Here is a 16,416-nt window from a genome sequence, read left to right as displayed (position 1 = left end):
TAACTTTTGGGGTGGTTGGGGGTGAGGACATTTAAGTCCGACACTCTTGGTAAATTTTAATGATACAAGACAGTGTTATCAACTGTAGTCACCGTGTCTTGCATGAGATCCTCAGACCTCATCCATCTTATAAGTAACAGAGGGTGGTTTTCTACCAGCCTCTCCCTATTTCCCCTACTCCCAGGCCCTGCCCATCACTTTCCTACTCTTTGTTTCTATGAATTTGACTTTTTTTTTTAAAGATTCCATATATAAGTGATACCGTACAGTATTTGTCTTCTTCTGGGTTATTAAGAGTGATTGATCTGGGATGGTAAACTCTTAGTGATTGTTCTGCTTTCGTTCCACTTTTCCTAAAATTTTCAGGTCTTTTACAATGATAATGTAATACTACCATAAGCACCAATTTCCCTATACTGAATTCCCTCATACTTAAAAGATACCTGATGGATACATCTGGGTTCAAGTCTTTTATTTTCTCCTGACACATAATTGCTGAGATTTATTGTGTCCTTCCAATATTCCAGACACTTTTTCACTATACACTTTCAGGAAAAATTGTTTTAAGTTTGTTTGTTTGTTTGTTTGTTTGTTTGAGTAATCTCTACACACAGGGCTCGAACTCACAATCCTGAGATCAAGGGTCTCGTGCTCTTCAGGCTGAGCTAGCCAGGAGCCCCCTTAGTCAAATTTCTTTCTGACCTTCATTTTCCTCATTTGTAAATAAGCATAATTTTTCTCCTGTGTAAAATGAGGATCCACTACATGTAAGACCTTTGAGTAGCTATTATAAACACTCTGTAACTGTCAACATTATTATTACCATGTCCATATATTTGTCATATTTTGCTGCTTATTCTATTGCTTTTTTTTTTCATTCAAGAACATGAGACACATTTCTGGTCCACTTAATATTTTCTTTTTTAAATTTTAAACCAAAACAATATCGTGTATGGTCCCTTTCCCTTTTGTTATGTAATAGCATTATCAGGAAATAGAGCAATTCCTTGAGAGGACATAACCTTTAGCAGGTCAATTTTCCTCAACCAGGGCAGACAGGCCATTTCCTGAGTGCCTCCTTCTATACTGCAGTACAAGAATATTGTTAGAAACTTGGAGTTTCGGTAGCCTTGGGAACGGGACCAATTCCCAGGTATTTAATTTCATCCTGGTCTCATCTAAATTGAAATTTTGACATAGCATTTTTCTCACACTAAGGACTACTTTAGAGGAATTTTTCCAATTTGTCTTTATTTATTGTGAAGTCAAGCCAAACCCCACAGGTTTTGTGGCTGTTTTGGCAGTTATTGGTGACATTCAATCATTCACACACACACACACACACACACACTAATTTGAGGTTCCTGTAATTCTACCCATGAAACATGCCCACACGGTAATTCCAGTAGATGCTTCTAAGGAAACCGAAGAAAAACAAAATGGCTTTTAGCATGTATACATGAATTATACTAGGACTTTTTTCAGCGGGAGGAAATGCAGAATTGAAAGCACTTTTCAAAGGACAGAGATTTTTATTGCTCCCATTTGATATCTGCACTCATATACAGTATTTTCATTTATTTGTCTTTGTTTTTTCTATTCTACCTGAATTTTATGCTTTTTCGCTTGCAAAAGATCAATTTCTCCCTGTCTCAGGCATCCCAGCTTTGATTTTTTGTTTGTTCTTGTTTGTTTTTAGTCACTTTGATTTTTCTAAAAATTGCTGAAATGAATCCATAAATCCCTTAAGTTCAGAGGTGAATCCCATGCAGGATGCTGATTTGAAACATATTCGATTCCCCTGGGAGTGGTGACTTCACTTTATTAGTACCTCGGTTGATGTGGCCCAAGTTACCCTGTAACTGTTTAGGCCCAGAGTTTTCATTTCTCATCCTAAGCTTATGTTAAGGAAACAAGTTACAGAAAATTATTAATTGTTTCTATGGGAAAAATTTATTCTTAGTCCCAATTTTTAGAAATGGTCATTAGAAATCAAAGCAGCTCACAAAAGTCTTCTTGGCCAAGCAGTGAATGTGCGTGTGGGTACAAATAAATGCATAATTAACTGCAGCATTAATGTTGGAATACAAAAACAGTGTTAAAATCACATAACCTGATATTCAGCAGAATACATTAAGATGCTGTTGAAGTAGCTAGAAAATTGAGAAATACATGAATGAGACCTTTACCGTTAAGAACTTTAGAGGGTAAAAGCATAAATACACTGATTCTTTTGATTTTTTTTTGTTAAATATGCTTTTTAAAGTAGTTGCCTCATATCTCAAGGCAAATACCTTACAAAATGGGCATTTTGACAGCCTGAGAGATTAAGGGGACCATTGAAAGATAAAGAGTGCGTTCTCTTGGAAAAATGAAGAGAAGATAAGATATTCAAAGGATTTATTGGTAAATGTGAGGGGATTCATTAACTAAGACAAGTAAGTAAAAGGTGCCATTTAGTTCCTGACGTAACTGGTAATGCAAAAGGAAGACCGAGAGAAGGAGGAGGCCTGCTAGTCATTAGATGCAGCCTGCGGGCCACACACCAGACGAGACCAGGCCTGCGGTGAGGTGCGGCCAGAGACATGCGCAGATCAGATGGTGTTCAGTCAATGGTCACGAGGACTGTGTGTAGACTGGAAAGTAGGATGTTTTCAAATAAGGTATTCTCAATTAATCCCTATTGCAGTGAGAGAAATGGAACACGTCTGGAGGCTTTCCATGTACAATTTGAGTCCTGAAACATTTTTTAAAGATTTATTTATTTACTTACTTGAGAGAGAGATAGACAGAGTGTGGGGGCAGTGGAGGGGCAGCGGGAGAGAGAGAATCTCAAGCAGCCTCCTCACTGAGTACGGAACCTGACACGGGGCTCAGTCCCACTACCCATGAGCTTATGAGCCAAAATTAAGAGTTGGACACTCAACCAACTGAGCCACCAGATGCCCCTGAGTCCTGAAACTTTGGTGTCTATGATGCTTTCTTACTCTGAGATCTGCAATCTCTATATTGAAAGTATCCATCATTGTCAATACCCAGATTTTTACTTCCTTATGGAATATTTGGTATTGAGTGGATTAGAAAGAGTCACTTCGGAGAAATTTTTTGTCATTCTCAAGACTTTTATGTAGCTCTCAACATCTTTGCTAGAGTGTTCCTCCATGTTCTACTAAAATGCAATTTGTTTAAATATGAATTTTACAAAAAGGATCATAAGGGCTTTAAAACTGAATAGGTACCTTTTCCGCTATTGATGGGAATGTAAAGTGGTGCAGCTGCGATGGGAAAACAGTATGGTGTCATCTCAAAAAAATTCAAGATAAGATTACCACATGGTCTCATAATTCCATTTCAGGTATATTTCCAAAAGAATTGAAAACAAGGTCTGGAAGAGATACTTGGATACCTATGTTCATAGTAGCATCAAGCACAAGAGCCAAAAGTTGCAAACAACTCAAATGACCAAAAAAAAAAAGGGGGGGGGTAAAGAAATACAGTGTAACATTCTGCCCTAAAAAGCAAAGAAATTCTGACATAGCCTACAAGATAGGTAAACTCCGAGAATATTATGTTGAGTAGAGTAAGCCAGGAATAAAAAGACAAATACCATGTGATTCCACATGGAGATATCTAGAGTGGTCAGACTCGGACACAAAGCAGAATGGTGGTTTCCAAGTGCTGAGAAAGAGAGAATGGGTAGTTATTTAATGGGGATAGAGTTTCCATTTGCAAGATCAAAACATCTGGAGACTACACAACAATGTGAACATGTTTAACCCTACTGACTGAAGTGTGAACTTGGAAATAGTTAAAACAGTAAATTTTATGTTGTGTTCTTTTACCATGATTAAAAAAACGAAAAACAAAAAATGAATAGGTGAAAAGAAGAGGTGATCTAGATGAACCTAGAGATTTGCTCTCCTATGTTAACACTGATGATTCAAATGTTTGTGTAAGGCCTTTTTAATTTAACAGATTGCATTATACATAATGCTTTTCTAAAATTAAACTATTCTCTAATATTTATAGACTAAAACCTAACACTTTCTTCAGCAAAATTCTTAAATATTTTCAGGGTCTAACAGCATTATACTGAACCAATAACTGTTTATTATGCTAATGGTAATATTTTTACATTTGAGCATTTAGACTGAATTATCACATAGTTGATGCAAATGGAAACATATAAACTACATGGCCTATTCTTTGCAATAGACAGGATGTTTAAAATCTAATAAAACCATGGAATTATTAAAAAGCAGAGATGTTTCCATTGTATTGAAATGGATTAATTTACAGTGAGTTCACATACTCAGCAACAGTATTACATAGAAAAGACCTCTGAGTTTGACCCAGTCTTCATTTCTTTTTCTTCTTTGAGGCAGGACTTACAGCACCAGAAGAAATAATATAAAAACAACAATTTTGCATTATAGTAAATTTTATTTGGCCTAACTTACAAAGAATACAAAGTTCTCATTCTAGGTTCATGTAAAGAGAACAATTACAAACTATAAATTATATTCAGGATTGTGTCACTTTTATTCATTCACAGAAGTCCTTTCATTACCATGACTTTGGAAAGATATAAAATGTGTAGAAAAATATCATATAATCTAAATATGAATTACTTGAGAAATATTTGAAACATCAGTCAAGGCTGTTTTCAAATAGTCTTTAAGAAAGTACTGCAGGAAAGGAAAAATAGAATCCAAATATTTTTGTTACAGCAATATATGCATTACCTTTTCAAAATGATGTGAATAATGAATATACAAATTAAATTTGGATAAATGAACTGAAATGAAAGCTGCACCATGGATATATTACATTTCTGTAGGCATTTGTATAAGTATACATTTATATAGGCAGTTTTTAGGCTATTACCAAAATGTCAAAATATTTTGTATGAAGTAGTCTATGTATTATTTACCCTCTTGCAAAATCATTCTAAAATATGTACTCTAAATATAAAAGATGACAAAATAAATATTTTATCTAGGAATCTCTCTCTCTCTCTCTCTCTCTCTTTCTCTCTCTCTCTCTCTCTCACACACACACACACACACACATGCGCTGTTTGTTTTTTTTGTTTTTTGTTTTCAGAAAAAGTTCTTAATCTTTTTATATTGGTGGCACCTATAATTTTTTTTTTCACTTTGGGGGCCTTTACTCATAAAGTATATGAGTAAACTTTGACATGTGAACATTTCATGAGAAATTTTAAATTCATTTACAATCCTAAACATAGAAAAGGAAGTTTCCAATGAGTGACGATGGGCACTAGATCTGTGGCTGTTTCCTACTCAGTTAAGGGCCATGAGGTGGGGATACGAATAGGTGTCGTGGCATTTTGTTTCTTTTGTGTTGGTCTGATTATGGTACACATTTAAAGCTATCCTGAAAATCTATTATTCAATTGTTCTTTAAGCAAATGATGAAAAAGAGAAATTGAGAGACAGAAAGAGAGAGGACCCAAAGGTACTTGCTTAGTATCCAGACTTACCTAATTTGCCAAGAGAAGACTTCACCCCGAAATGTATGTAACCCTCTTTCCTATGTGGGAACATAGGGTTATAAGAGTTGCTCAAAGAAAAGCACAGAATTCTCCAGGTAAACATTGCTCACAATTTCTCACTATGACATTTTTGTGTGAGGACAGATACTTTCTGATACTGAAAGGATTTAACTGGAGGAGAAAATAACAAGAAAGAAATATGTGAGGAGGTAGAGCTCAGCTGAGCAGAGCTAGGCTGTGCCAGGGAAAGAAATGGATAGCCTGAGGGTGCCTAGCTGGCTCAGTTGGTAGAGCATTCAACTCCTGATCTCAGGGTCATGACCCCTGTTTCAGGCCTCCTGTTGGGTGTGGAGTCTACTTAAAAAAAAAAAAATTAAAAATTCTTTAATGTCATTTACTATCCAATCAGGGTTCATATTCCCCAGTTGATACAGAAGTAGGTGGTCTGGTACGTGTAATTACTAACAACTGCTTCCCCTATATTTCTCTCCATGCCCTGGTCAGCAGGCTTCCTAACTGCCATGGAGTGTTTAAGAGCCCTTCTCAGCAGCTCTATAAAGAACTGCAGAGAATCTGAGATTTCACTCTACTTACAAGTGAGCAAGGTGGCCTGCCACTGTCCAGCGGAGGCAGAAGACATGAGAAATCCTGGATCAGAGATGATGAACTTTAGTACTGACAGCACAGTGCCACATGATGACCAGGATGTCTGAGTCACTTCCTCTTGCCCCAGGTCACCCAGCAACAAGGCCAGTGTGCACAGAGGGAAGAGCAGTTTGGTGTATTATGGTGAAGGACTCTTGAACTTAGGGAACCCAAATCTTTTATGATGGGAAGCAAGCATACCAAAGGAGACAATTTCTCTACCTTCCAAGCCTTATAAATAAGCATGCCCTTTGTTTCTGGAAGAGGCATGATCTCTGCCTTTCACATCTACTTGCTATATAAATATCCTTGAAAAGATAACCTGGAATAAATGGTAGGCATGGCCTCCCTTACAAAACACTCAGAAATGCAAAAGACTTGTGAAGAATGGTGTCTAATTCTTCCTTCCCATGATTGCACAAGTCAAGGACTCTCTTGGGGAATAAAAAAATCTTAAATTCTTTCCAGAAGTTGATAAAACTATAGTTGGTCAAAGTAGCAACCACCCATTGTAGCGGAGAAAGGGGGATATTTGGGATCGTGTAGATTTCATGGTGATTTTATTTTGGTCTCACTTTATAATATTCTCTGAGTTATCTTGTTGTGTGTTGATGTCCTGTGGGATTGTTACCTCCAAGAGACAAGATGGCTTTGCTGCGAGCCAGTTCCCAGACATCAGAGACTGCTTTTTATTTTCTCAGCTCTATCTTAGAATCAGGATTCATATTAGATTCTCTCAATGCGACTGGTTAGTACACTGTATTTCTTAAGAATCTTTTAATTTTTAGGATTCTCTTTTCATCTCTTTTCCTTTTCCTTTTAGTCTAGTTGTTGAAGAAATCAAGCCATCTGCCCCAGGGAACTTCCCATAGTTTGGATTTTGCTGATCATTCCCCTGATGTGCCATTTGACGTGTTCTCCAATCCTTTGTTTCCAATAAATGGGTTATTAGATCTAAAGGCATGATCAAATTCATTCACTGCTTTTGGCAAGAACACTTTATAGGCAGTGATGTGTTCTTTCATTAGGAGGCACATAACTAGGTGACTGAAGCTCTTTTGTGATGTTAGCAGCCGTTGATGGCTTGATCCATTAGCTCATTAGCAGTTGCAAAAGGATGACATTCTAATCCTGTCTCCTCTTTTTTAATGTGAGCAGGCATACATTTTGTCCATACATTTAAGTTCGGTGTCCCCAGCTATTTCCCAAATGACTTCAGAGGCCTTGCACGTTAAAAGAATAGAAAATAGGACATTCAGAGACAGAACCCAGTGGAAATCATAATAGAGGTAATTGAATATGGTTTCACAAATGCTGTTGCTTTCTTGGTTGAACTTTTTGTGTTCTAGAGATAATGTGAAATGTCTATATTTGAATGCTATCAAAAGGGACAGATTTAGTGTGGTCAACCAGAAAATAAAGAGATCGACCGTTTTCTGGAGCTCAATGAGAGGCTTAAAATTTGTAGATAGGCATACCTCCTTTTATTGTCCTTTACTTTATTGCACTTTGCAGATACTGCATATTTTTACAAACTGAAGGTCTGTGGCAACCCCATATCAAACAAGTCTATCAGGGCCATTTTTCCAACATTTGCTCACTTTGTGTTTCTGCGGCACATTTTGGTAATTCTCATAATACTTCTAACTTTCACATTATTATTATATTTTTATAGTGCTACCTGATCAGTGATATTATGATCTGTGATATTATAAGGGGTTTTTTTATATCTTTTTTTTTTGCCATGATACCAGTAATTTGTGAGGAATCCTGTAGTTTGCATTTGAATGACTTCAGTATATTTGCACCCTTTGATTTGACCTAAGGAAGCACTAATAGGTTTTAAATGTTGCCTGTGTGTTTGAGAGACCTGGAGTCATTAAGATAAGACCTAGTATCAAAAATTAGAAGCCAAGTTGGGATGCCTGGGTGGCTCAGTTGGTTAAGCAGCTGCCTTCGGCTCGGGACATGATCCCAGCATCCTGGCATCGAGTCCCATATTGGGCTCCTCACCCAGCAGGGAGCCTGCTTGTCCCTCTGCCTCTGCTGCCACTCTGCCTACCTGTGTGCTGGCGCTCTCTCTCTCTCTCTCTCTCTCTCGCTGACAAATAAATAAATATAATCTCTAAAAAAAAAAAAAAAAATTAGAAGCCAAGTAACATATGCAGACCTTTGATGTTACTATTGTAATTGTTTTGGTGTGCCACAAACTTCACAAATATAAAGTGAACTTAATAGATGAATCTGTGTTCTGACTGCTCCATGACAAGCCCTTCCCCCATTGTCTCCCTCTCCTTGGGCCTCCCTCTTCCCTGAGACACAAGGAAGGGCTTTCCTGAACTCTTCCCTTAATACTGAAATTGGGCCAATTGATAACTCTACTCTGACCTCTAAGAGTTCAAGTGAAAGAGTCATATGTCTCTCCGAGTTTAGCGAAGAAGGCATGTCAAACTCTTCGCTAAACTCTTCTTGAGTTTAACGAAGAAGCCATGTCAAAAGCTGAGATAGGCTGATAGTTTGTCTTCTTGAATCACACAGTTTATAAATTTAAAGAAAAATTTCTTCAAGTAAAATTCAAAGTGATACCTCAGTGAACACATGAATGATGCAAAAGAGAAACAGCCTTATTGCTGATATGGAGAAAGTTTGAATGGGTCCAGGTAGAAGACCAAACCAGCCACCACATTCCCTTAAGCCAAAGCTTGATCCAAATCAAGGCCCTTACTCTCCTCAATTCTGTAAAGGCTGGGAGAGGTAAAGAAGCTGCAGAAGAAAAGTTGGAAGCTACCAGAGGTTCGTTCATGATGTTTAAGGAAAGAAGCCATAACAGAAAAGTGCAAAATGATCAAGGTCCTTGGATCAAGCTCCGCATTGAACTCCCTGCTCAGCAATGAGTCTGCTTCTCCCTCTACCTCAGCAAGTGCTGATGGAGAAGATCTAGCCCAGATCATTAATGAAGGTGGCTATACTTAATAACAGATTTTTAGTGTAGATGAAAGAGCCTTCTCTTGAAAGAAGATGTCATCTAAGACTTTTTAGAGCTGAAGAGAAGTCAATGCCTGGCTTAAAACTTCAAAGGACAGGCCGATTCTGTTGTCAGGGACTAACGCACTTTAAGTTGAAGCCAATGCTCATTTACTATTCTACAAATCCTAAGCTTTTAAGAATTATGTTGAATCTATTCTGTGCTCTATAAACAGAATGACAAAGCTTAGATGACAACATATCTGCTTACAACATGGTTTACTAAATATTGTAAGCCTACTGTTGAGAACCACTGCTCAAAATGAAGATTTCATTCAAAATATGGCTGCTCATTGACAGTGTGCCTGGTTACCCTAGAGCTCCAATGGAGATAGGCAGCAGATTGATATTATGTACATGCCTGCTAATACAAAATCCATTCAGCAGTCCATAGATCAAGGAGTAATTTCAATTTTCAAGTCTTATTACTTAAGAAATACATTCTGTAAGGCTCTAGCTGCCATACATAGTGATTTCTCTGATGGATCTGGACAAAGTAAATTGAAAGTCTTCTGGAAAGGATTTACTGTTCTAAATGCCATTAAGAACATCTGTGAATCATGGGAAGAGATCAAAACATCAACATGAACAGGAATTTGGAAGAAGTTGATTCTAACCCTCATGGATGACTTTGAGGGGTTCAAGACTTCAGTGGGGGAAGTAATTGGAGATATGGTGGAAATAGCAAGAGAACTGGAATTAGAAGTAGAGCTTGAAGATGGGACTGTATTGTTACTATCTCACAACCAAACCTGAGTGGATAAGGAGTTTTTTCTTATGGATCAGCAAAGAAAGTGATTTCTTGAGATGGACTCTACTCCTGGTGAGGTTGCAGCAAAGATTGTTGAAATGACAGCAAAGCATTTAGAATATTACATAAACTGAGTAGATAAAGTAGCAACAGTGAGAGGTTTGACTCCAATTTTCAATGAAGTTCTACTGTGGATAAAATTCCATCAAACAATATCACATGCTCTAGTGAAATGGATGGAAAGAAAATTCAATTGTTGCAGCAAATCTCACTGTTGTCTTATATGAAGAAACTGCCACAGCCCACCACCTGCCCCCCGCTTCAGCAACCACCACCCTGATCAGTTAGCAACCACCAACATCGAAGCAAGACCCTCCACCAGCAAAAAGATAACAACACACTGAGGGTTAGCCCTTTTTAGCAATAAAGTATTTTCAACTAGGTATATACATTGTTTTTAGACATAATCCTATTACCTACTTAATTGACTATAGTATTGCTTAAATAAAACTTGGATATGCAAACAAACAAACAAACAAACGTGGGTATACCAAAAAAAATTCCTTTTACTTGCTTTACTGCAATTTTGCCTTTTGTGTGGTGGTTTGGAACCGAACCTCCAATATCTCTGAGGTATGCCTGTATTTCTCCTGTGGAAAGACTGTTAGAAAAAGTCTCTACAGGCCCTGCTATGTAGAGAATTATTCTGAACATTGTCACTTTGGGTTAAAATATACACATGACATATGCCAAGTGGATTAAGAAATAGAAACATAGGGACGCCTGGTTGGCTCAGTTGGTTAAGCAGCTGCCTTCGGCTCAGGTCATGATCCCAGCATCTTGGGATCGAGTCTCACATCGGGCTCCTTGCTCAGCAGGGAGCCTGCTTCTCCCTCTGCCTCTGCCTGCCATTCTGTCTGCCTGTGCTCGCTCTCTCCCCCTCTCTCTCTCTGATAAATAAATAAAATCTTTAAAAAAAAAAAAAAAAGAAGAAGAAATAGAAACATATATTCTCTAATGGTGAAGTACTTATCACTCTGATATAACTTCAAATTATCCAGAAAACTGAGCTTTGTACTTACAGTATATTTTTGTTGTGAGGATTAACTAGAAAAGGTAGATATTTATGTAAATGTGTATTTATATTCTTTTACATTTCATAACTCCTAACAATTAGGGGTGCCTGGGTGGTTCAGTTGGTTAAGTGTCTGCCTTTGGCTCAGATCTTGATCTCGGAGTCATGGGATTGGGCTCCCTGCTCAGCAGAGAGTCTGTTTCCCCCTTCTCCCTCTGCCCCTCTGCCTGCTTGTTCTCAATCTCTCTCTCTAATAAATAAATAAAATCTTCAAAAAAAAAATAAAGGACCCATAATAACTAACACAGACTCTATATGATCTTAAAGTCAGGCTCTACTTCATTTTGCCAAAACTAACATATACAATTCAAAGGCATTCATCTCCAAAGGTGTATAATTAAATATAGATATCCCTATCTCTAGATAAACAGAGTCTCTTTGTCCCTCTTGCTCTCATCTTGGGACGTAAATTAGGGAATTCAAAGGAGATAGAAGGAGCTGGACAACAACTCAATGAGCCTCTAAGGGTAGCTGTTTGCTTGGCCTTTGGTGGGTCCTCCACTTGGGACACACTGGCCATGCTCTATAATAATGATAGTCTCTAGATTGTCCCTTGGGAACAGTTCCTCAGAGGTAGACTAGAAAGCTGTCTGAACTCTGTTACTATATTTTCTGATATAATAAGCATGATTTATTGAACAGATGTAAATCTTTGATGAACTTACAGCGCTTCAAAGTCATTATTTTGACATCAGTAACAGTCTTACAGACAGTGAACCACAGGAGATTAGACAGGTACTGTATTGACCAAAGAAAATATTCTGGAGTTCACTTTTTGACTAAATCTTTGATATGCCTTAGCTTTATTTTGATTTGACTCTTGCTTTCAAAAGTGAGACATAGCCCAAAGAAACACCAAATTACCAACCATTAAAATGCTTTCGTGAAAAAACTAGGTACTCAATAAGGTTAGATTTACTCTGTAAGTAAAACTTCACCAGGGGAAACCATAGAATAATAGAACTAGAAGGAATATTTAAGACATTTTTCCTTCCTTATGGCTAAGGCAAATGAGGTTAAATGGGATGCAGTGACCCACTTTCTCATGTCCTCAACTCTTGACTATGCAAATCATTGAAGGAGATTTTATTAGTGTTTGGTTGCTACCCCTAACATTAAATAAAGGAATGAATGATCGATTCTCCATAAAAGTTCATGGAGTATAAGTGAAATTTTTGGAAAAAGGAAAATTAATGAGAAAACTGCTAAATTTAATATTCACAGTAACAGGACACCAAAATTTCACTTCAGTACAAAATTCCATTCCTTATTGCCCCACAAAGATACAAGAAACCCTGGCAAAAACTGGCGTGTTTGAAGTTGTGTTCACTTGTCTGGGTCATCAGGATATGGCTCAGTGGGTTTTAACTAGTTGTCTTATATTTTCTGGTTCCCCAAATGTCTCATAGTCCCTAAAGAAAACTTCCAGTTTTATAAAAATACCAAAAATTCTCTAGTCATTATTTAAAATTGAAGTTCAAAAGGGATCTTCAGAGATACTGTACTTGAATTAAAATCATATAAAATCATGTTTATCTGACGGATTCCCTGGGGAATTCTACCAAACCTTCAAAGAAGAAATAACACCTATTCTCCTGAAGCTGTTTCAAAAAATTGAAGCAGAAGGAAAACTTCCAGACTCTTTCTATGAAGCCAGCATTACCCTGATCCCCAAACCAGGCAAGGACCATACCAAAAAGGAGAATTTCAGACCAATATCACTGATGAATATGGATGCTAAGATTCTCAACAAGATCCTAGCCAACAGGATCCAACAGCACATTAAAAAGATTATCCACCATGATCAGGTGGGATTCATCCCTGGGCTACAAGGATGGTTCAACATTCGCAAATCAATCAATGTGATACAACAAATTAATATGAGAAGAGAGAAGAACCACATGGTCTTCTCAATTGATGCAGAAAAAGCATTTGACAAAATCCAACATCCGTTCCTGATTAAAACGCTTCAAAGTATAGGGATAGAGGGAACATTCCTGAACCTCATCAAATCTATCTATGAAAGACCCACAGCAAATATCATCCTCAATGGGAAAAAGCTTGCAGCCTTCCCATTGAGATCAGGAACAAGACAAGGATGCCCACTTTCACCACTCTTGTTCAACATAGTATTAGAAGTCCTAGCAACAGCAATCAGACAACAGAGAGAAATAAAAGGAATCCAAATTGATAATGAAGAAGTCAAACTCTCTCTCTTCGCAGATGACATGATTCTTTATATGGAAAACCCAAAAGACTCCACCCCCAAACTACTAGAACTCATACAGCAATTCAGCAACGTGGCAGGATACAAAGTCAATGTGCTTTCTTATACACTAACAATGAAAATACAGAAAGGGAAATTAGAGAATCGATTCCATTTACTATAGCACCAAGAACCATAAGATACCTGGGAATAAAATCATGTTCAAAATCATCTTAGTAATATTTTAGAAATGAATCATAAAATTGTTCATATACAAGAAGTATAAAATGTTTTTAATTGAAAGCCAAAGCCATATCCACCATCCCCAATAACTCCATTGTATAAGAATCTAATTTGCTAATCAGACTGATGATACCTGTTTTCATTGTAAGTTATAGGTAATTAGAAATTACAGCTGAACTACTAAACAAGAATGGACCCTTCATAAGGGCAGTCAACCAGATCATTATTCTGAGACAAAGCAACCTAAAGATTACTACAAAGTTCAAACTAAAAGAATTGATTTGAATGATTAGAGGACTCTATCTAGGGTCAAACCCTTTGTGTTTTGTGGATTCATACCATACAATTTCTTTAGTATGTTAAAATGGGCTTTGAGCAAAGAAAAATACCCAGAATCAGATAACGTGCATAGAGAGAAAGGAGACACGTAGAGATAGTCCCCCACTGAGTTTCAGAGAATTTCGTATAAACTAAAAAGTAGAGAAATCTAAACCCAAAGTTGGGACAACCACTCCAACCACTCCCAGGTGATCAAGGAAGTGACTATTGTCTTCTAGAGCCATTTCCTCAAACACGGCTACAGAGAATTAGTCCTCCTATCCCCAAGAGACCCCTTTAGTCCTTAGGGTCAGGGAGGTAAGAAGTACCTGCACCCAGACCACCAAGACCATACTCACTGTGGTACCTGCCAAAGAACAGTGAGGCTTAATGCAAGAACACAAACACACACTGTTTTGGTGGGTTTAACAAATGTTCACTCTTTTCCATCCCCAATGACTGTTGTGACCCCATTTCCAGGAGACACTACGTTTCTGTGGCCAAATAGTTTACAGATAAACCTATAAAATGACACCTGTTTGTATGATGGAATACGGAAGGATTTCAGAGCCAGAATAAATTACAGTAATGAGATATGGCCTCTTCTTAAACGTTTATTACTGTGAGAAACCCTGAACGAATGCAAGACTTTCCGGGCTGGCAAACAGAGAGCTCTGGGACTGATCACTTGCCACTTACTCATTGCCTCTGATTGCACGACTAGGTTGCAGGTCTCTGCTTTATTTCCCTAACAGGTTAGTAAGCTCTGATCTTATTCACAGGTGGCCCCTGTGCCGTGCAGCCCTTGGGAATCTCTCTCTTGCACAGGTGGGAACAGAGGAGGGGTAAGCAAAGAGAAGAGGGGCAGAAGATAGGCTCTTGGCATGGCACACCTGTCTTCAAGAGTTGGAGACACTTTGCAGCCAGCTTTTCTGTGAGAAACTGTGATACCGCCATAAAGTTATACGTGTTCACTTATTGGTGGCCAAAACCTCTCATTCTTTAAATTCTCAATCAATAGAAGATGATTAATTATCAAAATCTCACCAAGAAATACAAATTCTAGATTTTTCATCCTTCAGGCTGAGCCTTCAAAGGCATTTCTTCAGATAGACAAGGTGTTGTTTCTCTTCATAAGTACATGTGAGTTAGGAGGTCTTCAATTATTGAATGTTTACCAAAAGAGCACTGTAAGGTTTCTGACCAAAAGCCAGTTCCTCCCCACCACACTCTAAGAGGAGAATATCCCCCAATTGCCTGTGTTTTGTAGATGAAATTCAGGATAAGAGAATATATTTCACATATATTCATATATTTCACTGGTGCTGACCTCCCACCTAGGTCTATTCTGACTCCAGATCTGTAATCTTTGCTTTCTGTACTCTGATCTCTATAGGTCTGTTCATTACAGGAAGAACAAAATAGAAGGAAACCTATTTTGTGCTAAAACACTCTTGTGAAAGACCCCACCAGTATTCTTTTGTAGGAAAAATTAGAAAACTAAGTGGTTTTTACTTGATCTACTTGTAAAGCTTAGTTATGGGGCAGTCAGAAAAAAAAAAAAGAAAATTGAGCTTTTTTTTGGTTTGTTTCTCTTTTGAGAGAGAGAGAGAGAAAGCATGTGCAAAGCACACACAGTGGAAGGAGGAGCAGAGGGAGAAGGAGAGAAAATCTTAAGCAGACTCCATGCTCAATGAGGAGCCCAATGGGGGGCTCAATCTCACTACCCTGAGATCATGACCTGAGCCGAAATTAGGAGCTGGACATTAACCGACTAAGCCACCCTGGCACTCTGAAATTGAGATTTTTTTTTTAAACACTATGTTAATAAGAAGAAATAAAAATAAAAATAAAGGCTTATGTATAAAGAAATTCCAATGTGAGTAATTCTGACATCGGTTAAATTGGATTGCAGGGAATCCTTACTTGAATCCCTATTTCTACAGATCATAGGAGGAGACTTAAAAATAATATTGCCTTTGATTGCACCATGTAGAGAAAGTCTGAAAAAGGAACTATAGAACTTACTGCGTACTAAGATTCTGTTACTGTGACTAGTAGACGTTGCTTATTAGAAACTCCAGTAGTGGGTGTTATGGAGGGCGTGTATTGTGTGGAGCACAGGTTATGGTACATAAACAATGAATTCTGGAACGCAGAAAAGAAAAGAAACTCCAGCAAAGCCCTCCTATGTTAGATACAGGAGAGTGAAAGCACGGGATGTAAATTATATGAGTACAAATTCCACAGAAAGACACCAAAAACACTTACTTGACATTAAAGACCTAAGATATCAATGCATCTTATAACAGCCAGGAGGAGATCTTTTTTTGCTGTAAATTAGCTATCTGATTCGATTTGGTTCCCACAGTTTGTTTTTAATTAGGCAAAGAGACATTTTTAAATTTTTGTTTTCTAATCTTAAATAGCTTAAGTTCAAAATGATAGTGTAGTATCTATCTGCCTTCCTTTTTTCACATCTAATTTTAACAGCAAGTCAGTCACTTTTACACTTCGAATCAGACCCAGATGCTGAACTTCTTTATTAGTTTACTATTACCCTGTGAGGGGAAAAA

At 37.7% G+C, this 16,416-nt stretch overlaps 1 protein-coding gene across 1 annotated transcript in view; it reads left to right on the top strand.

The window, feature by feature from the left end:
- Window positions 1-16,416, top strand: part of GALNTL6 (polypeptide N-acetylgalactosaminyltransferase like 6) — a 1,226,826-nt gene that overhangs the window by 1,005,419 nt on the left and 204,991 nt on the right. The gene's annotated exons all lie outside the window — the stretch shown is intronic.

Source organism: Neovison vison, chromosome 11 (assembly GCF_020171115.1).
Source record: "Neovison vison isolate M4711 chromosome 11, ASM_NN_V1, whole genome shotgun sequence".
In the NCBI taxonomy this organism is placed as follows: domain Eukaryota; kingdom Metazoa; phylum Chordata; class Mammalia; order Carnivora; family Mustelidae; genus Neogale; species Neogale vison.
This window is presented reverse-complemented; position numbering and strand designations above follow the sequence as displayed.